A 22315-nucleotide genomic window follows, 5' to 3' on the forward strand; every position below is an offset into this window, starting at 1 on the left:
GTAGCAGAGCTGATTGATTGGAAGAAGCCAAGTTCATATAAGGCACGAGGTAGCTCTATTTCAAATTGTGAAGAGGAGTCATCCACCCATGTATTGAAATCTCCAAGAACAATCCATCCGGGGTGTTCCAGTGTTAGGTTGCATAGGAGATCTACAAGTTCCTTAAGGAAGTCCGAGTCTTTTTCTGGTGGGCGGTAGATCAGCAATATGTTAATGTTTTTCTCAGCTGAAAGTTGCACCCCCAAGCATTCAAACGAGTTGGTAGGTCCTACAGTAAGTGGTCTGATTTTCAAAGGTGATTTAAAGCAAAGTGTTATTTCCTCTTATAAATCCTGCCTGTTAGGTTTAGTTGAAGATTTACTGCTGAGGAATAGTAAAAAAAACTTTTGGTTAGACAATTGTTCTTTTATGCTAAGCAGACTATCTATATGGAATGGAAAAAAAAAATGTCTGAGCCTCCGTTGATTTTACAGAAGCAGTTGATTTATTCTGCTCTTCCTCTATACCAATTGACTTGGCTAGCTATGGGTTCCGGTTCTAAATTTTCTAAAGTCTGGGGTCCCTGGTTGACTTGGCCATTGATAATTTGCATGTAACACCTCATATTATTGATTGACTATGAGATTCCTTATTATATGTATTCTGGTCTCTTTGTTTTTTTTGGGAAATATAAGATTATTATGTTGGATTCCCATGTACCTACATTACAATTCCAAAGTTTTGTAATCTCCATTACTACATTGTAAGGTTATTATGTTATTTTTCTATGCCTATCTGCCCATTCGATTGCTACATTTGTCACTATGTTGTTTGCACTGCCAGTCAACGGTTTGTTTTCTTTGTTTAAAACTAACAAAAAGAATAAAAAAAAAGTGTATATCCATTCTCCATTAATGTTCACAGTTATTATAACACATTATAACAAGTGTGTTCTGAAACTGACCATTGTGAAGCTAGCCATACAGTATCTGTTGTACTTGTAGGATGTGAACATAAAACTTTGTTATTAACACATATTTAAAAAATACACACACGAGAGCGTGTAATCATCTCATCTTTCATCATTTTGTATATCCATGAAATTTAAAGGTGTGTGAGAGCGGTCAGTTTATATATTTGGAACAATAAACCTTGGTAAATAATAGCTTTGTGCGCAAGTGAAAAACTATCACATGCACATTTATATGAAGTAGCAATACGTGGACCTATTGCTATGGAATAAAACTTACAGTATTTATTAGGTCGTAAAAGTACATCGTAAAGGTTCGTTTGCGAAATGGTAGAAACTGTTCTGTTGCTGAATCATTTCCATTGAATCTAACTGCTCATTAGCCATTAATAAACTAAATTTATTAGTTAATGAGTCTGAAACGTTTACATATCAGCTGACGGTATGATGCCTAAAGCAAGTAATTAACTTATATCAGAGTACACCTTGCCTTACAGATATGCTAAAAAAAGAAATTTAATTACAATAAACAACATTTAGACATCCTATTGGCTTATGTGTGAGTATGACTTATTTTATGGTTATGGAAGACCCAGAATTCCTTTTCTATATAAATGCCACCTTTGTACAGAGCTGGTATATCACTTCTTCACTGCAATCCGGTTCATCTGCATCTTTAGGAGGGAGAAATATGGCAACTAAGGGAGGAAAATGCAAAGACCGTAAGTGTCATATTAAAATGAAATATTATTTATTCATTTTTCATTTTTAGTTTAGGTATATAACAGCTGTCTCAAGCTTTGGTAGTTTGTACACTTTCAGTCTCTGTAAAAGAAAGAAAAAGTGTGCGGAGGAAAATGCCAATTTATGTGCAAGGTAGAATATAGCAATTTAAAAAGAGAGGTATATGGATTTTCCTTTTAAACAATACCAGTTGCCTGGCAGCCCTGTTAATCTCTTTGACTGCAGTGGTGGCTGAATCACACACCTGAAACAAGCATGCAGCTAATCCAGGAGAACAGAGGCGCCAACAGGATAAAAGGAAACTAAATGAGCTTAAAAACCAAATTCTTGGTAAAAAGAGGAGGAGGAGCCTAGCTCTTCTACTGACCACATATGCTATTGCTCCGTTGTTATTGCCTAATGAAGCGGGATCAAACCTATGAAACGTTTTGCATATTTGGAGTTCATAAATAAAATATATTGGCTGTCTTTACTACAGTTGTTGTGCGTCTACTTGGAGGAGGTAAGTCCACCACTACCTCCTCTATTTACCAAGAATTTGGTTTTTAAGCTCATTTAGCTTCCTTTTATCCTGTTGGCGCCTCTGTTCTCCTGCATAATATTGAGTCCACCCTGGGTGGAGGGTTGAACCCCCTTTTTTCTCATCTACAGAGAGTGACTTCTTATTCCTGAGTGGGGTCAGGAAAATTTCCCCACCTGCCTTTACAGTGGTTGCCTAATGGTAACCCTGGTTTGTGAGTATTAATATTTACTCTATCTAGTAACCATTTACCAGTACATATTACACTATTGGGGCTCTTGGTGTTCCCTGTTTTTTTGCAGCTAATCCAGTCTGACTTCAGTCAGAGCACCTGATCTGCATGCTTGTTGAGGGACTGTGGCTAAAAGTACTAAACACACAGGATCAGCAGGAGAGTCAGGCAACTGGTATTATTTTAAAAGGAAAAATCCATATCCTTCTCAGTTTAGGGTTCTTCTAAACTCTAGTGTCAAACATCTGATTTGCATGCTTGTTCAGGAACTATAGCTAATTTTTTTAGCAGGACAGCCAGGCAACTGGTATTGTTTAAAATTAAATGAATATGGCAGCCGCCATATTCCTCTTAGTTCAGGTGTCCTGTAAAATATAGCGCATTATCACAAATTGTTACCAGATGTTAAGTAGTAATTGTGAGTTTAAAATATACAGTATAACACAGGCTTCTCATTTCACACAGTTTTGAGCTACATAAAATTGAAATCACATCATATGCTAGATTAGTTGTTTCCTTCAATACTGTGAGATTATTCATGTTACTATGGGTGCTCGATGTCTGAATTCAATGTTATTTAGTTTGCTCTGAAACTGCCACTTTAATGTATAAATTGCACCCTTCTCTTCTCAGTTCACTAAGCTGTTCCCTTTGGCAGCTGTCACTCACCATCCCTAGGCAATGGTGTTGGTTACAAGATAAGAACACATTGGTCTTGTATGTATGGATTGCTTGCTCTTCTTGATAAAGAGGGAAACTGCCCAGGGCTCTATTTTTTAAAATTTGACACCCATTTCAACCAGATTTCTTTTCTTTTTGAATCAGCCCTGTAAAAAGCAAATGATGGAATCTATGTAAGCATTTAAACGTAACCAACAGTCATTCTTATGTTAACTGAGGGAGATTAATGCGGGGCACAGACTTCCTGTACACCAGTGCTGTCCAACTTCACGGGCATGGAGGGATGATTTTTTTTCAAAATACATGGTGGAGGGCCAACTCCCTTCCCTGCTAACTCCACCCTCACCACAACCCAACTCTGCCCTTGACTCCACCCCCAACCACACCCCAAACTCCGCCCTTGACTCCACCACCCCAAGGAAACAAAAATCTGACAGCATATTCCCACAAAATGCACAATCTGGCAGCATTTTCTTACAAAATACACAATATAATAATAATAGTAATAATAATAATACAGCAGTGTTAGGCATATGCAGGCTTGCTCCCTCTCTTCCTCCAGCAGTATTAGGCATATGCAGGCTCCCTCCCTTCCCCTTAGCAGTGTTAGGAATATGCAGGATCCCTCCCTTCCCCCAGAAGTATTAGGCATATGCAGGCTCCCTCCTTTCCTCTCACCAGTATTAGGCATATGCATGCTCCCTTCCCCAGCAGTATTAGGCATATGCATGCTCCCTTCCCCAGCAGTATTAGGCATATGCAGGCTCCCTCCCTTCACCCAACAGTATTAGGCATATGCAGGCTCCCTCCCTCCCTTCCCCCAGCAGTATTAGGCATATGCAGGCTCCCTCCCTTCCCCCAGCAGTATTAGGCATATGCAGGCTCCCTCCCTCCCTTCCCCCAGCAGTATTAAGCATAACTAGGCTTCCCTAGAACCCCCCAGCAGTATTAGGCATATGCAAGCAGCATTAGACTACATAGGCTAGGCTCCAACAACCTCTGGCCTGCTCCATCCATCCTCCCCCCACCTACATACATATTGCATACACCCCATATTTTATACACCCCCACACCATTGGCAAAATCCCCCCCTTCCCCTCCGAAAGAGTGAGCTCTCACCTCACCTCTCTGATGTGCAGCAGCTGCCAGGGATCTGGAAATGGCAGCAGCAGCATGGCTCCTAAGATGGAGGCGGGGCTCTTATAAAAGACCATCTCCAACGTCCAGATGGGGACAGAAAGCCATCTGTGCTGCCCCTTTGCACCGCCTCCATCATTCCCATACCAATCACTGCATTGCACACATCCTCTGACAGGACGTCTAGTGGGGAGGGTGGAGCGGTGACACGGAGGGGGAAGAAGCCTCTGCTTCTTCACGGAAGTAAAAAAATAATAATAATCAATTGAGCCGCAGCCATGTACGGTAATTAGTTAGGAGCAGGCGGGCCACAGAAAGACCTATGCCGGGCTGCCAGTTGGACAGCGCTGCTGTACACCAATGAAAGATTTCAAACATTAGAAATATTGCAGACTACTAAAAAAAAAGCAATTCCTTGTTGACATTTATATCTGTATATGCTGTTAAAGAATATTTTTACAATAGGCTTGATTTGAGATCTGCCACCACTGTTTGACATGTATATGCAAGGACTATTGTCATAATGTGTGGCATAACATCCATAATATGATGCTCTGTTTTACTTTTTAGAATGTGCTCCAGCTCCTGTATGCCAGGAAGCACCCCAGTGTTGCCCTCCTCCAGCGCCAGTCCAATGCCCAAACCCATGCCAGGACCCATGCCCACCACCACAATGCCAAGGTATGTAACTGTGCTTTATTAAACACGCCTTTAATATAATAAAATAACATCAATGCATAGGAAGCAACTGTAAATCCAGATGAACTTCAAGTACAAAAAACCATTGCGGTCATTAATTATTAAACCATACATCAGTTGTCATGTAACCACCCTGTCTCGGAAGGGGAGGGGTCAGGCTAAACTCTCTAAATACATACAGCGTGCATCTATGTTTTCCTTTTGTTCTGTGCAAGAGTTCAGGCCCACTTTAATGTGAACTCAAAGTGAGATTGATATGCAGGCTGCCATATTTGTTTTCTTTTAAACAATACCAGTTGCCTGGCAGCCCTACTGATCTACAGTAGTGTCTGAATTACACCAGAAGCAAGCATGCGTCTAATCTTGTCAGTTCTGACACTATTGTCAGAAACATCTAATCTGCAAATGCTTGTTAAGGGTCTATGGCAGAAAGTATTATAGGCAGAGGATCAGCAGGATAGCCAGGCAACTGGCATTGCTTAAAAGGAAATACATATGGCAGCCTCTATATCACCCTCACTTTAAAGCAAACCTAAACTGAACAAAACGTATCAGATAATTAATTGTATACGTAGTGCTAATGTTAAATATAACTTTTCCTGGAGGATTACATTCTTAGTTTTAGGGCAAAATATTAATATTGTTTTTTAAATAGCAGCCATGTCAACTGGAAATCAATGACAACAACAAATAATACCAACAACTTTTTGAGTCCTACCATGTAAACTTTCAAGAGATATAGGGCTGCATTTGATCGTTATTCTCTGTCTATCTATCTATCTATCCACACATATACTTATATATACATATATGATATATATATACGATATATATATAGATATATATATATATATACATACACAGTACTCTGTGCAGTCAATCAGATACAGTAAAAGCAGATGACATCATGATTTTATTTGTGTATCTTTCTGTGTTGTACTCCTATTTGTTTGGTAAGTGAATCTACAGCATGTTCAAGTTCATTTAGTATCCAATTAAAATGTGGGTGCCACAGGGAGCTCAATGGCCCAGATCCAAACTACATGCAATTCCAATTCCTTTGCACGCACGTTGGGAAAATCACACTGTTGATCATATCTATTAAACTGGCTAGAAAAAACATACTACTAATTGTTTCACTAAACCTGATTCTTTAGGTTCATATGTATGGCTAAATTGAAATGCATAATTAGGTGCACACAATATGTCAGGAAAAGAGTGCCACCTGGTTGCTGAGTAATGCATGTGAATGGTAATATTTGTAATGACAATTGTTTAAATTGTCATTAGTGTAGTTAATAAATAGTGCAGTGTAGTTAATAAATGGTTGAAAACCACCATCTAGTGACAGTGGCGTAACTAGAAATTAATGGGCCCTATTGATTCCAACAGGCCCCCCCTCCCCCTCCAAAAAAAAATAGAATACAGATATTGGAAAGGCAGGCCAGGTAGGAGATTATATATATATATATATTTATTTAACAACTTATAATAGGTAGCCGGGTATAGGTGCCCCTAATATAGATAGCCTGGTATAGGTGCCCCCAGTATAGGTAGCCAGGTGTAAATGCCTCCAGTATAGATAGCCAGGTATAGGTGTCCACAGTATAGATAACCAGGTATAGGTGCCTCCAGTGTCAATATCTAGGTATAGGTGTCCCCAGTATAGGTAGCTAAGGTATTAGTACTCTCAGTATAGATAACCTGGTATAGGTGTCCCCAGTATAGGTAGCCATAGAGTTGAGCTGAAATTTTCGTAATTTCGCATTACTAAAATTACGCATGCGAAATTTGCGATTACGATGCGAAATTACAGTAGCGTAATTGCCATTAAAATCGTAATTGAAAATACCGTAAGCGTAATTTTCAACGCGTAATTTCACGTTTCGTTCATGCCGTAATTTCGCATTAAACGCTACCGTAATTTCGTGTTAAACCGTAACGCTCCGTATAATATAAAAAAGCCGCCGACTTTAAGGGTTAATAGCAAAGCCCCTTTAATAAGAGCCTCAAATTAGGAGAATATATTAAGGAGATCAGGAGGAATAAGAGGAAATTTTTTTTTTTCAAAAAGACCTTATAGTTTTTGAGAAAATTGATGTTAAAGTTTCAAAGGAAAAATGTAAACATTTAAAAACCTGCCGACTTTAACGGTTAATAGCAAAGCCTGCTTAAAGTTTAGGAACACCAAATTCCCAGGGTATATTAAGGGGATCAGTGGGAATAAGAGGAAATTTTTTTTTTTCAAAAAGACCTTATAGTTTTTGAGAAAATCGATTTTTAAGTTTCAAGGGCGAAAATGTCTTTTAAATGCAGAAAATGTCAGGTTTTTTTTGCACAGGTAACAATAGTGTATTATTTTCATAGATTCCCCCAAGTGGGAAGAGTTTTACTTACTTCGTTCTGAGTGTGGGAAATATAAAAAAAAAACGACGTGGGGTCCCCCCTCCCAGACCTCTTTAACCCCTTGTCCCCCATGCAGGCTGGGATAGCCAGAATGCGGAGCACCGGCCGCGTGGGGCTCCGCACCCTGACTATACCAGCCCGCATGGTCCATGGATTGGGGGGTCTCGGAAGGGGAGGGGCAGCCAAGCTTTCCCCTCCCCCTCCGAGCCCTTGTCCAATCCAAGGACAAGGGGCTCTTCTCCACCTCCGATGGGCGGTGGAGGTGGAGGCCGCGATTTCCTGGGGGGGAGGTTCATGGTGGAATCTGGGAGTCGCCTTTAAAAAGGGGTCCCCCAGATGCCCACCCCCCCTCCCAGGAGAAATGAGTATAGAGGTACTTGTACCCCTTACCCATTTCCTTTAAGAGTTAAAAGTAAATAAACACACAAACACTTAGAAAAAGTATTTTAATTGAACAAAAAACATAACCACGAAAAAAGTCCTTTAACATTCTTAATTAACCATTAATACTTACCTGTCCCTTTAAATAAATGATCCCTCGAAATAGCCTCGGAAATGTTCTATCAGTTACAATGTAACAAAGTTATTACAATGTAACAACTTTGTTACATTGTAACTACGCCGCACCCGACGTCACTCGCCGCCGCATACGCGTCTGCGCTGCACACATTCCCGACAGAGCTCTGAGCTATATAGCTCAGAGCTCTGAGAAGCATCTTTGTATTTTGGCTCCAAGGAGCCCCATTGGTCCTTAGCAGACCAATGGGGTTCCTTCAAATCAAAAGGAACCCCATTGGTCTGCTAAGGACCAGTGGGGCTCCTTGGAGCCAAAATACAAAGATGCTTCTCAGAGCTCTGAGCTATATAGCTCAGAGCTCTGTCGGGTCCGTGCAGGACGCTAAGTCCCCGAAGCTCCCGCTGTCCACCCCGCCCACATCTGTCACCCACATGTCACCCACATGTGGGTGACATGTGGGTGACGTGGGAGAGGCGGGGAGGGCAGCGGAGCCGGCGGGGACTTAGCATCCTGCACGGACCCGACAGAGCTCTGAGCTATATAGCTCAGAGCTCTGAGAAGCATCTTTGTATTTGGGCTCCAAGGAGCCCCATTGGTCCTTAGCAGACCAATGGGGTTCCTTTTGATTTGAAGGAACCCCATTGGTCTGCTAAGGACCAATGGGGCTCCTTGGAGCCAAAATACAAAGATGCTTCTCAGAGCTCTGAGCTATAGAGCTCAGAGCTCAGTCGGGAATGTGTGCAGCGCAGACGCGTATGCGGCAGCGGCGAGTGACGTGGGGTGCGGCGTAGTTACAATGTAACAAAGTTGTTACATTGTAATAACTTTGTTACATTGTAACTGATAGAACATTTCCGAGGCTATTTCGAGGGATCATTTATTTAAAGGGACAGGTAAGTATTAATGGTTAATTAAGAATATTAAAGGACTTTTTTCGTGGTTATGTTTTTTGTTCAATTAAAATACTTTTTCTAAGTGTTTGTGTGTTTATTTACTTTTAACTCTTAAAGGAAATGGGTAAGGGGTACAAGTACCTCTATACTCATTTCTCCTGGGAGGGGGGGTGGGCATCTGGGGGACCTCTTTTTAAAGGGGACTCCCAGATTCCACCATGAACCTCCCCCCCAGGAAATCGCGGCCTCCACCTCCACCGCCCATCGGAGGTGGAGAAGAGCCCCTTGTCCTTGGATTGGACAAGGGCTCGGAGGGGGAGGGGAAAGCTTGGCTGCCCCTCCCCTTCCGAGACCCCCCAATCCATGGACCATGCGGGCTGGTATAGTCAGGGTGCGGAGCCCCACGCGGCCGGTGCTCCGCATTCTGGCTATCCCAGCCTGCATGGGGGACAAGGGTTTAAAGAGGTCTGGGAGGGGGGACCCCACGTCGTTTTTTTTAATATTTCCCACACTCAGAACGAAGTAAGTAAAACTCTTCCCACTTGGGGGAATCTATGAAAATAATACACTATTGTTACCTGTGCAAAAAAAACTGACATTTTCTGCATTTAAAAGACATTTTCGCCCTTGAAACTTAAAAATCGATTTTCTCAAAAACTATAAGGTCTTTTTGAAAAAAAAATTTTTCCTCTTATTCCCACTGTTCCCCTTAATATACCCTGGGAATTTGGTGTTCCTAAACTTTAAGCAGGCTTTGCTATTAACCGTTAAAGTCGGCGGGTTTTTAAATGTTTACATTTTTCCTTTGAAACTTTAACATCTATTTTCTCAAAAACTATAAGGTCTTTTTGAAAAAAAAATTTTCCTCTTATTCCTCCTGATCTCCTTAATATATTCTCCAAATTTGAGGCTCTTAGCATTTAAGGGGGCTTTGCTATTAACCCTTAAAGTCGGCGGCTACCTAACATTGATACATGCGTCAACTTTTCCGCTTCGGGAGCATGACCATACGCATTAATTTCGTAATACCCGTTGCAATGCGAAAATTAGGCGAAAATTACGCTTACGCGAAATTTCACGAAACCCTTCTTCATTACGATTATGTACTTACGGCCATAAACGTAATTACACTAATTACGCGAAATTTCGCGAAATCGTAATTACTCCATTACGCTCATCTCTAGGTAGCCAGGTATAGGTGCCCCTAGTATAGGTAGCCAGGTATAGGTGCCCCCAGTATAGGTAGCCAGTTACAGATGTCCTAGGGTTATGAGGGGGTGCAGCGGGCACACACAGGAAGGGGGGCCCAACTTCCCACCCCTCTTTCACCTCAGATTCCTCCTTCAGCACTCCCCCCTTCAGAGATTACAACATGGGCAAGGCAGGAAATGCAGTCTCACCTCTTGTGTTCCATGCAAATAGAGGAATAGTGGTTAGCACTATTGTATCATAATGCTGAGTCCTAGGTTTAAACACTGGCCAGGGCAAGGGCGTAGGGCCCGTGGTCGCAGCGGTCGCCTTGGCGACCGGGCCCGGCTCCTGAGGAGGCGGGGGAGGGGCCCGGGGGGCCCATCTCCGTTTGGAGGGCCATGCGCCCGTTCGCGCTGGTAGGAGGGAGCCGCAGCCGCGGGGAGGGCAGCCCGACCTCTTCCTCCCTTCCTCTCCCCGGGCCCCCCCCTCAGATGCAGAGTAAGCGGCTAACGGAAGCGCTATAGGCAGAACTCACCTCCCTGCGTTCCACTCGCCGCTGATCTCCTCTCTGGCTGGCTCTGCATAGATGTTGTTACACACGCAGCTTCCGGCTAAACAGGAAGCTGCGTGTGTAAGCATCTATGCAGAGCCAGCCAGAGAGGAGATCAGCGGCGATTGGAACCAGGGACGGAGGTGAGTTCTGCCTATAGCGCTTCCGTTAGCCGCTTACTCTGCATCTGAGGGGGGGCCCCGGGGAGAGGAAGGGAGGGAGAGGTCGGGCTGCCCTCCCCGCGGCTGCGGCCCCCCCCCCTCCATTATGGGGACAGGCAGCTACCTAATCTATCCTGGGGGGCAGCTACCTAATCTATCCTGGGGGCAGCTACCTAATCTATCCTGGGGGGCACCTACCTAATCTAACCTAATCCTGGGGGGCAGCTACCTAATCTAACCTATACTGGGGGGCACCTACCTAATCTATCCTGGGGGCAGCTACCTAATCTATCCTGGGGGGCACCTACCTAATCTAACCTAATCCTGGGGGGCAGCTACCTAATCTAACCTATACTGGGGGGCACCTACCTAATCTATCCTGGGGGCAGCTACCTAATCTATCCTGGGGGGCACCTACCTAATCTAACCTAATCCTGGGGGGCAGCTACCTAATCTAACCTATACTGGGGGGCACCTACCTAATCTATCCTGGGGGGCAGCTACCTAATCTATTCTGGGGGGCAGCTACCTAATCTAACCTATACTGGGAGGCACCTACCTAATCTATCCTGGGGGCAGCTACCTAATCTATCCTGGGGGGCAGCTACCTAATCTAACCTAATCCTGGGGGGCAGCTACCTAATCTATCCTGGGGGGCAGCTACCTAATCTAACCTAATCCTGGGGGGCAGCTACCTAATCTATCCTGGGGGGCACCTACCTATTCTAACCTAATCCTGGGGGGCAGCTATCTAATCTATCCTGGGGGGCAGCTACCTAATCTATCCTGGGGGGCAGCTACCTAATCTACCCTGGGGGGAAGCTACCTAATCTATCCTGGGGGGCAGCTACCTCATCTAACCTATACTGGGGGGCACCTACCTAATCTATCCTGGGGGCAGCTACCTAATCTATCCTGGGGGGCAGCTACCTAATCTAACCTATACTGGGGGGCAGCTACCTAATCTAACCTATACTAGGGGGCACCGACCTAATCTAATTTATACTGGGGGCACCTACCTATCTAACCTATACTGGGGGCACTTACTTATCTAACCTGTATTGGGGGCACCTAGCTAGCCTATACAGGTGGCAACTAAACTGGCTACCTATATTGGAGGCACCTACCTAACTAACCTATACTGGGGGCACCTACCTATCTAACCTACGCTGGGGGCAACTATTCTGGCTACCTATATTAGAGGCACCCACCTAGCTAACCTGTACTGGGGGCACCTATCTATCTAACTTATACCGGCGGCGCCTGCCTATCTCACCTATACCGGGGGCAACTATACTGGCTTACCTATGCCTGACTACCTATACTGGGGGTACCTATAGCTGGCTATAGGGATTTTGATATGTGTGTGCATCCGTCGGGTGTTGTCGGGGGAGGGGGGGCTGTTGTTGCCGGGGGGGGGCCCACATCCAGATTCCGCATCGGGGCCCAGAGGTTTGTAGCTATGCCACTGGGCCAGGGCAAAATCTGCATAGAGTTTCTATCTTCCCCCAGATTTCATTCAGACACTTCATATTCTCCTACATCCCAAAAACATACTAATATGTCAACTGGTTTTCCCCAAAACAATTCTATAGTAAAAATATTAGACTACAACTATGGTAGATATTGGATTGTGAGCATTTCTGAGGACAGGCAGTGACATGTGATCTGTAAAGTGCTGCAGAAGATGTCAGTGCTATATGAATACATGATAATAATATGGTAGGATATTAGACTAGGAATGATAGGATTATACTGTGAGCTACTCTGGGGACAGTGCATAACTATGTACTCTATAAAGTGCTTCAGAAGATGTCAGTGCTATATAAAGACATAATAATATGGTAGGAAATTAGACTATTACTATGGTAGAGATTAGATTATGAGCCCCACCAGGGGCGTAACTAGGAGCCACTGGGCCCCCCTGCAGAGATTCCGATGGGCCCCCCCGGGGCCCTCTCAGGGCCGTTTTGGAGTGCTGGAGGGGTCTCAGCATGAGGGGAAAGCCATGGCCACACTCGGCGGGGAGGGGGGATGGTCCCCCCCTCCCTCACCTCGTGCTCTCCCCTCTGCGCTCCCATCCAGCTTAAATTTGTGTCTGGGCAGCGGCAGATACATACCTTCTGTGCGCTCCACCGGGAATGTTCCTCTTTCTAGTGTCTGATGTCACTTCCTGTATAAACAGGAAGTAGCGTCAGACACTAGAGCGAGGAGTATCCGCGGTGGAGCGCATGGAAGGTATGCATCTGTCCGCTGCCCACCGCTGCCCAGACACAAATTTAAGCTGGAGGGTAGCGCAGAGGGGAAACCAAGTGTGGCCATGGCTTTCCCCTCATGCTGAGACCCCTCCAGCACCCCAAAACGGGCCTGAGCGGGCCACAGGGAGGGGGCCCGAGCCCCACGCGGGAGCAGGGCCTGCAGGCCCTATTGTTACGCCCATGAGCCCCTCAGAGGACCGTCAATGACCTGACTTTGTACTTTGTAAAGTGCTGAGAAAGGTGTCAGTGCTATATGCAATAAGGAGCCCCACATTATCTGATGATATACAGAATATATACAATTCTCACATTTTACTTTAAAAGCTTTAGAAGATGACTGCCACTAGTGACAGAGACCTGCAGCTACACTCACAGCAATTCACTATGCAGACAACAGAGATTCATTGGGGCAAGTCTCTCCCAGCTGGTACTCTGGGTCCTGATCTTAATATGATGTTCTGTCCTCAGGCTGAGAGCACACTTGTCTGTGTGTTTTCTACACAGGAAAAACAATGTTATTCAATTGGCTAGTGCAAACGTAAATGTGTTTTCTCCATGCAGATAAAAACTGATAGCAGTGAAGCACTGCACACATTTTCTCTATCAATTACATCAGCTTCTGTGACAAAATGTGTATGTTTTCACCAGGGCTGGATTTGTGCTTTTTACCGTCCAAGGCCATGCTGACACCCCCCCCCCCCCCCTTCCTTCAGTATAGGTAGCCAGATGTTTCTCCTCCCTCCCATGAAAGTAGCCAGATGTTTCCCCCTTCCTCCCCTATATCTAGCCAGATGCTCCTCTCTCCTACCTTCCCTATAGGTGGACAGATGCTTAACCCCCTATGTTATAGGTAGCCAGATGCTTCTCCCTCACCTCCCCTATAGGTAGCCAGGCACTTTTCCCTAACCTCCCCTATAGGTAGCCAGATGCTTTTCCCTCACCTTCCCTATAGGTAGCAAGAGGCTTCTCTCCCATAGGCAGCCAGGTGCTTCTCCCCCCTCCCTATAAGTAGCCTGGTACTTCTCCCCTCCCCATATGTAGCCAAATGCCTCTCTCCCTCCCCATAGGTAGCCTAGTGCTTCTACCCCTCCCTATAGGTAGCCCAGGTGCTTCTTTGCCTCCCTGTAGGTAGAAAAATGCTTCTTCCCCCTTCCTATAATTAGCCTGGTGCTTACCCCCCTCCCATAGGTAGCCAAATGTTTCTCCCCTCCCTATAGGTAGCACAATGCTTCTCACTCTCCCTATAGAATCCAGGTGCATCTCCCCCTCCTTATAGGTAGCCAGCTTCTTCTTACTTTCCCTATAGGTAGCAAAATGCTTCTCCCCCTTCCCTATAGGTAGTCTGGTGCTTCTCCCCCTAGGTAGCCAAATGCCTCTTCCCATAGGTAAGTCAGAGCTTCTCCCCCTCCCTATAGGTAGCCCAGTGCTTCTATCTGTCCCCCCTCCCTATAGGCAGCCAGGTGCTTCTCCCCCTCCCTATAGATAGCCAGATGCCCCCTACCACAGCAGCTGTCAGCCCACCACCAGCCATGCACCTATCTGTTCGCTTTCAGCACCGAAATTTGCCCTCCATCAGCAGCCGCTGTGCATCTCTCTCCCGCCGGCATCTCCCATAACATGTGATGTGTCTGCACGCTACCGGAGAATCGCATGATTTGAGAGACGCCGACTGAAGAGAGAAGCACAGTGGCGGCTGATGGAGGGGAGGCTTCGGCGCTGGAAGCGAGCGGATAGGTGAGTGAATATACAATGCCCGCTCGCATCACGTGATGAGTCCAGCCAGATCCGGTTGCCCGTAGCCACCCACAGCCATTGCAAAATAGCCACAGAAGCAAGGTGGGCGGGCGCAGGTCGGGTCGAGTGTACATAAGCAGCACACACACTGCACAGCCATAGGCAGCCGGCAAAAGAGTACCATAGTCGGATGCTCGTCCGATCTAGACCATGGCCCATTCAGCCTTGGCTTCAATCTGGCCCTGGTTTTCACACTCAGACACACATGGGGCTTGATTCACTAAACTGTGCTAACTCATAGCACGGCCGCACTAGCGTTTTTGTGTTTCCGCGCTGCAATCACGAATTTCAATATGCGATTGTGAATGTTAACGTGAAAGCACACAGTAAAATGCTACCGCGGCTGTGCTAGGAGTTAGCACGGTTTAGTGAATCAAGCCCAAGGTGTGCCGACAACGCATATAAAAAAAAATCACACCGAAAACTGATAGACAAGTGTGCTACCAGTCCCAGCTTCTTATTACACTTACTCTGTCTTCTAATGGAGCAGAACTGCTTCTGCAGACTCCAGCATCACTACAGTACACTGCACTTGGGGAGGGGTAAAGAAGCTGGGGGCAGGGCACTGTACACAAGGCACTGCTACAAACTGAACAGGGACTGTCTACAAATCTTTATCTTCAAAATTTGGTATGATGCCTTATCAGTGGCTGAGAAGACACAGTCATTAGAACAGAGCCTTTTCTCTCTTTGCCAATAGTTGTCAGCCTCTCAGGATAAGAAAAAGGAACTTCTCCCCCCATGGCCCCCTTGTGGCTCACTGAATAGGGACTGTCTACACATTTTTTCCTACCAATGACAAACCAAAGTGTCTTAAATATACTTTTAATCATAGCCTGCAAAATATAATTATACAAAACATGGCTCACAAAACTGTTAAAATATCCTAAAACCAAAGATAGGCACAAGAGCTGCTAATCATAAACATCCTACTGACCCCATCATGGTATATCACCGTATTGATCACCCAGCCTTGGCCTATGCAAATCAATCGGTTACCCAATCATGTTTGGACATCTGTGTGCCCTCCACCCGGCGCACACTGCGAGGCCTCCACACTCATACCCCGACAGTGCACTGTATCTTTAAGACAGACATCTGGGTCCCAGAACCAGACCTTTTCTTCAAAGATTTCTTCTCAGATCTGTTCTGATCACAAAAAACAATGGGGGTATAGTAACAGATGACCAAAGTCCCTCTCCTTCCTCATTCCCATACGATCACAAACCAGATTCTGCACAGTCCTGATGTTAATTGACTGACCCACTGAGAGATCATACATTCCTGCTGCCACTGCCAGCATGGCCATATGTCTGTCAGATCTTCTGTCTCACTGTACAAGTTAGGGCATGATTTTGCAAGTGTAGATGATACTCACGACCTTCCAGCAGTTGCTGCGTGCTTCAGAGGGAGCTATGCTCAGGGCTCCATAGCCTGTGGATGCCCGACGCTTGGATTGCATCACCTCACTGCGCTTCCTGCTCAGGTCTGGTCTCTTACTCACTTGCGGAGATTCATGGCATGGCCTGGCGTGTTTCCTTATTAGTGGCTGAGCAGATGCCATCATTAGAACCACTGTGCAGGGATCAGAACGCTTTTTCTCTCCATGCCCTTAGTTTTCAGTCTCTCAGAACAGGGAAAAGAAACTTCTCCCCCCACGGGCCCCCCTGAGTCTTCTCCCTCCATGGGCCCCCTGCAGCTGAATCCCTTTCACAGGCGATTGTTACGCCCCTGTCCAGTGAGTAACTTCTATCCGTTCAGATGTGTGTCCAATGGATGGGTTGAAATTATATTTTGCTGGAACCAGAAAAAGGTCATTTGTAATCTGTAGTCTTGGAAAAGAGTTTCACAATACTCTTGCGCTAACCTTACTATTTTTATACATAATGTATAAAACAGTCAAATCATATTGGCAGCCAAAACATAACAGCACCCAACAACTTGTGTCAAAACCTCGCCACACAGGGAAATTGCCTCTCCCCTGCAGGAAACAAAACATTTCAATTCAGGCTTTGTTCAATGTCCACACTGGGGGCAATGCAGAAGGCTGTCACGATGCACAAAACTGCGTTGCTACACAATTTTCCCCAATGCGTTTGCGATCCCATTCATTTATAATGAACAGAATTGCACTGCTAGTGAACAGAAATTTATCCAACCATGTTTTGCAATTCCATGGTGAATCCCTATGAATGGATAAGGACATCAGACAGTGCAGTCTATGCCCTTCTGATGTACCTGTGGCTGTGGATCACATCACTGTGCATTGCTGTAAAAGCAATCAGCAATGCACAAGTGGACGTGAGGCCTTAAAGGGATACTGTAGGGGGGGGTCAGGGGAAAATGAGTTGAACTTACCCGGGGCTTCTAGCGATCCCCCGCAGACATCCTGTGTTGGGGCAGCCACTCACCGATGCTCCGGCCCCGCCTCCGGTTCACTTCTGGAATTTCAGACTTTAAAGTCTGAAAACCACTGCGCCTGCGTTGCCATGTCCTCGATCCCGCTGATGTCATCAAGAGCACACAGCGCAGGCCCAGTATGGTCTGTGTCTGCGCAGTACACTCCTGGTGACATCAGCGGGAGCGAGGACACGGCCGTGCAGGCGCAGTGGTTTTCTGACTTTAAAGTCAGAAATTCCAGAAGTGAACTGGAGGCGGGGCCGGAGCATCGATGAGTGGCTGCGCCAACACAGGATGTCTGCGGGGGACCATTAGAAGCCCCGGGTAAGTTCAGCTCATTTTCCCCCGACCCCCCTACAGTATCCCTTTAATAGTTAATTTAAAAATGTAACAATAAGATTTTTTTCTCATTAGTATTTCATTACATGTTAAACATTTACATTGTAGGAACAGATTTTGACTGATGTAAATATTAATAAAATTAATTCATTGATGATTTCTTCTATAGATCCATGTGCTCAAGTTAATCCATGCCAGCAACAAAGCCAGGGATATTATGGAGGGAAAAAGTAAACAACATGGAAAAATTCTTCTGCACAACTGAACCTCATTACAGCTGAAATGTGTTTAAAAGTACATTTGGTCTATTGTGTATGTTAATTTACGTGCCAAAAGGAACACACCTGATATCTGTCAGTTCCTTGAATAAAAATATTGTCTTCATTCAACATGTCTGTGTATTTGTGCTTATCATCAGTGGTGCTTGGATACCCCCGATCACGTATTCGAGTGATCACAATCATGACTCCACCCACTTACGAATTGGTCGTGATTACGGATAAAACGGATATCCGACTCTAATGCGGTTTCGAGTCGGATAACCGCATGGTAATCACGACTCGTAATCATGAATTCCCTTTAAATTGCCTTTAAACCCTGTTTGACATGAAATGATGCATAATGTTGTTGTTTTTTTTTTTTATTATTGAAAACAACAATTATGTATGTGAGAAGGTGTATAAAATATATATATATTTTTCAAGAGATAAAAAAAAGAATATATATAAGTAATGTCTCCTCCTCCTCATCCTTTTTCTTCTTCTTTTTGTCACTCAGCTTTGCATTTGCTAATTTATTTATTTTTTTTGCATCATGCATGTTACATTGGCATGAGTAGCAAATGGATTAGCTGGTATCAGAGAAGGCCACGGAACCTGGCAGCGGTACCACAGCACTGATTCCAAGAAATTATTATAACAGCATAATAGGCCATGGCTAAATAGCAGGACGTTCCAGGCAATGGTCGTGAAGCCCACATTGTGTCCAATACACAACTGTAACTGTAACTGTAGGGGCGACAACACACAGAATTGGCTGCTCTCCTGGGTCCTGCATGGAGAGGGAGTGACGCAGGGAGATGGGAAGTGTCTGCTACTGAGCCGATAGCTGTCATTCAGTGACAGTAATGGCTGAACGGTTTTGTTGACATTTGAATCCTTGTCCAATTAACCAATTCTTGTTGAAGGAGCGTATTGGGGCACTTCAGGGACAGGTAAGCCTGCTCATTACAGTAGTGCTGTGCACAAATGGATATATGAAGTGATAGACTATGGCATTGATTATGAGATATTGCATTGTATACAGACATGTTTACTATATTTGTCAGGGAGATTACATCATTGATTTGGTCACTTTGGGGTGGGGTATTAAGGATTAGTGGAGTATATAATGTTTGTTCACTATTGATGCATGTAAACCACACACCTTGATAAAGGGGGACCCTGCGAGGCCCCTGAAACACTTGTTGGCTAACTATTTGTGGATATTGATGGCTCAATAAAGAGCGTGATTCCAATGAACCTGGTGTGCTGATATATTGGAGAAAGACTACTGCTGGTGATATTGCCTAGGTCACAATATCAAGCACCCAACTTGATATAAATAGAGATGTGCCCTATCACAACTTCCAAGACAACAATACACAACTGGGACAGCACGGTTTACAAATCAGACACCTTCAAAAAAATAATTTTACAAAGCAATATATAGCTAATGGCGTAATAGCTGGTGGCGCATGGCAGCAGTGCCTTATTCCGTGGACCCTGGTGGTGGGAACACAGAGAGCAGGAGGTACAATGCAGCAACAGCAGCAGCAGCAAAGTCAGGGACCTCCAACTCCTCCTCCAACAGCTCAAAGTCACATGGCCTAGGCAAGCAACCCATTCAGCATCCGGATGCGCCGTTGACACCCAGAAAGGCGTTGCTGAGCAGGGTCTGCCACTTGCTTGCATGGGAAGCTGAGGAGGGAGCTGTGGAGGGAACAGAGGAGGCCACTGAGGACTGGCTTCCCTCACCAGTCTCAATGTCGGCGGTGGGAGGAGGTCTGGAGGGAGCAGTGCGTTGATGCGCTCCTGCTGCTGCTGGATGAGCAGTAGGGTGTGATGCTGATGCTGCTGAAGGATGCACATGTCCACCAGCGCCTCTGTAATTCCTCAAATGGAGTCCTGTGCTGACTCTTCAAATGTGACTGGAGGCTTGAGGTACCCATCCTGGTGGGATTACGACCTCTTCTCAAATTTGTTTTGCAGGAATTGCAGACTGAAAAACACTGATTCAGCTTGGAGATGAAGTATTTCTAAATTGGGGATGTGAACACCCCCCTGCTGCTGCGTCCCACTGGTTGGGGGTTGACTGGTGGTGGTGGCTGAAGCAGTGGGTTGTGGCTCCTGGCTATCACGCCCACTGTTGGGTCTGCCCCTGGCTGCCATGCTGCGCCTCTCTGCCACAGCCTCCTCCAAGCTGCCTTGGGGGGAGAACTGTGTCTCTTGTAGGGGCTATCCAGCACCTCATCATCCTCCTCCTCCCCAAACATCTCTGACCTCTCAACCACCTCTTCAGCCCCATCCCCTAGCTCTGGCTCCTCCACTTCCAGAGCCTCGTTTCTGACAGTGCCCACCATCTGCTCCATCTCCTCCACAACAGCTGTAACCTCCTAAAAGAGGGCCACAGATTGTGCTAATGTATTTTAATGTGTGCAGTGAATTCAGCATCTAAGGCTAAAATTCGTTTTAGATATTAGCCTGATGGAACTAAAATGGCGCACGAGAGAGAAGCTGAAGGGCTGAAATGGTCGCTAGGCTGGGTTGCTAGGCGACCAAGTATACAAAGCAGTGGAACTTTCCAGAAAGCCCTGCACGGCTGGTCAGACACTACAGCTCAGGCGCGAGGGGGCAAAGCGCAGGAGACCTAGCTGGAGGGAACTGGTCTTAACCAGTTTTCCCTCAGCGCACCAAGAGAGTCCGGGGAGCGCTCTGAGAGGCAGAGGAGGTGGCAGAGGAGGCTGAAGGAGGATGGCCGCAGCGGTCACCCCATAAGTCTAAGAGGGGACTCGGCGGCGACACAGAGACCACCTGCAGAGCAAGGAGAGCAGCGACAGCCAGGGCAGACAAAGACCGGAGGTCAGAGGCAAAGTGCACAGGCAAGATCTGAGCTAACATGGAGGGAGGGAGACTCTAGCAGTGCAGATAAGTGTGGGCCTTGGAGCCAGATACAAGCCACAGGTGTGTGTTTAGAGAAAGGGCCAGTGTTCAGTGCAGGGGAGCTGAGATATAGAGATAGTTAACCCAAGAAGTACTGAAAAGGCATATCCTGATCAATGTGGTGTGACTAGAGACTAAAGCATTAAAGAAACAGAGACATTGTGATTATGCTTCATTTGTGATGCAAGATAGAGCTGCCCAGTTGAAGTAAAAGAATCTGCTGCTGATGTTATTAAGTGTGTGAGCCTTGCTGTCATCAGAAAAGTTATCAGCCTCCATTAAGTTTCCCTCAGAGCTGACAAAGCCAAACGCTCGCAGTAAGCCTGATGCAGAGAGTGAGACCTGTCAACCTGCTTTCAAGTCAAGAGTTAGAGTTCATTTTATTCTTCAGTTGATGTGTTCTGCAATATTACTAAAAAATCTGACATAAGAAGTGAACCAAAGTGTGATCTGTGAGTTACTTAAGTGCACGGCCTAACAGAGAGAGAGATAACAAAAGCCGTGGAAATAAAGAGAATCTGTCAGTGAGAGATAATGGAGTTTGTTAACCTGTCAGCATTAAAGGAATACTATCGATACCCAAGTTTTCTAAAATGACAGTGTGCAAATAATGTCTAAGTAGCTGTGTAAACATTTTCCTACTTTTCATGTTAAATATCAGAGGCAAAAGATGTAATTTATTGAGGGTAGGATTTAGCTATATTGGGACAAATCAATTGCAGAAGGGGTGTCTGCTTCAATGCACAGCCAGAGTTGCATGTCAGACTACAGAAAGCAAATATCAAACATATCAAACTCTGAAAGCAAGAACAATATGAAAAGCTGTGACAATTCGTTACATTTCCTCTGCTCTCTTCAGACACTTCAGTCAGAAACACAGGACACAGGAGCTGCAGCTGTTGGGAGCTCTCTTCTCTGTCACACACAGAGCTACACATAGAGTTAACTGATCAAGTGTGAGGGGAATGTCCCCTCTCCTCATGGCTTAGTCAGCTCAGTTTTGGCGTCAGTAAACTTTGAAAGTATTTTGCTAACAGTAAACAATGAAGTTGCTACTAAAATGTATACACCAGTACTTAGCAGCACTTCCCAAACAATTCCTGTGTCAATTGAAAAAAATATGTGAATCGATAGTATTCCTTTAAAGAAGAAGATACAGTGGGTTGCAAAAGTATTCAGCCCCCTTGAAGTTTTCCACATTTTGTCATATTACTGCCATAAACATGAATCAATTTTATTGGAATTCCACATGAAAGACCAACACAAAGTGGTGTACACATGAGAAGTGGAACGAAAATCATACATGATTCCAAACATTTTTTTTACAAATAAATAACTGCAAAGTGGTGTGTGCATAATTATTCGGCCCCTTTGATCTGAGTGCAGTCAGTTGCCTATGGCACAACTGTAAACCTACCAAGACAAGGTCATCCACCTAAACTCACAGGCCGAACAAGGAGCGCGCTGATCAGAAATGCAGTCAAGAGGCCCATGGTGACTCTGAACGAGCTGCAGAGATCTACAGCTCAGGTGGGAGACTCTGTCCATAGTACAACTATTAGTCATGCACTGTACAAAGTTGGCCTTTATGGAAGGGTGGCAAGAAGAAAGGCATTGTTAAAGAGACTCTGAAGCGAGAATAAA

At 45.3% G+C, this 22315-nt stretch overlaps 1 long non-coding RNA gene across 1 annotated transcript; it reads left to right on the forward strand.

The window, feature by feature from the left end:
* Positions 1-1574: 1574 nt before the first annotated feature.
* Positions 1575-17860, forward strand: LOC137535729 (uncharacterized). Its single transcript, XR_011024464.1, has 3 exons — positions 1575-1671; positions 4834-4944; positions 17641-17860. It is a non-coding gene; the product is annotated as an uncharacterized lncRNA (long non-coding RNA).
* Positions 17861-22315: the final 4455 nt, after the last annotated feature.

Source organism: Hyperolius riggenbachi, chromosome 10 (genome assembly GCF_040937935.1).
Source record: "Hyperolius riggenbachi isolate aHypRig1 chromosome 10, aHypRig1.pri, whole genome shotgun sequence".
In the NCBI taxonomy this organism is placed as follows: domain Eukaryota; kingdom Metazoa; phylum Chordata; class Amphibia; order Anura; family Hyperoliidae; genus Hyperolius; species Hyperolius riggenbachi.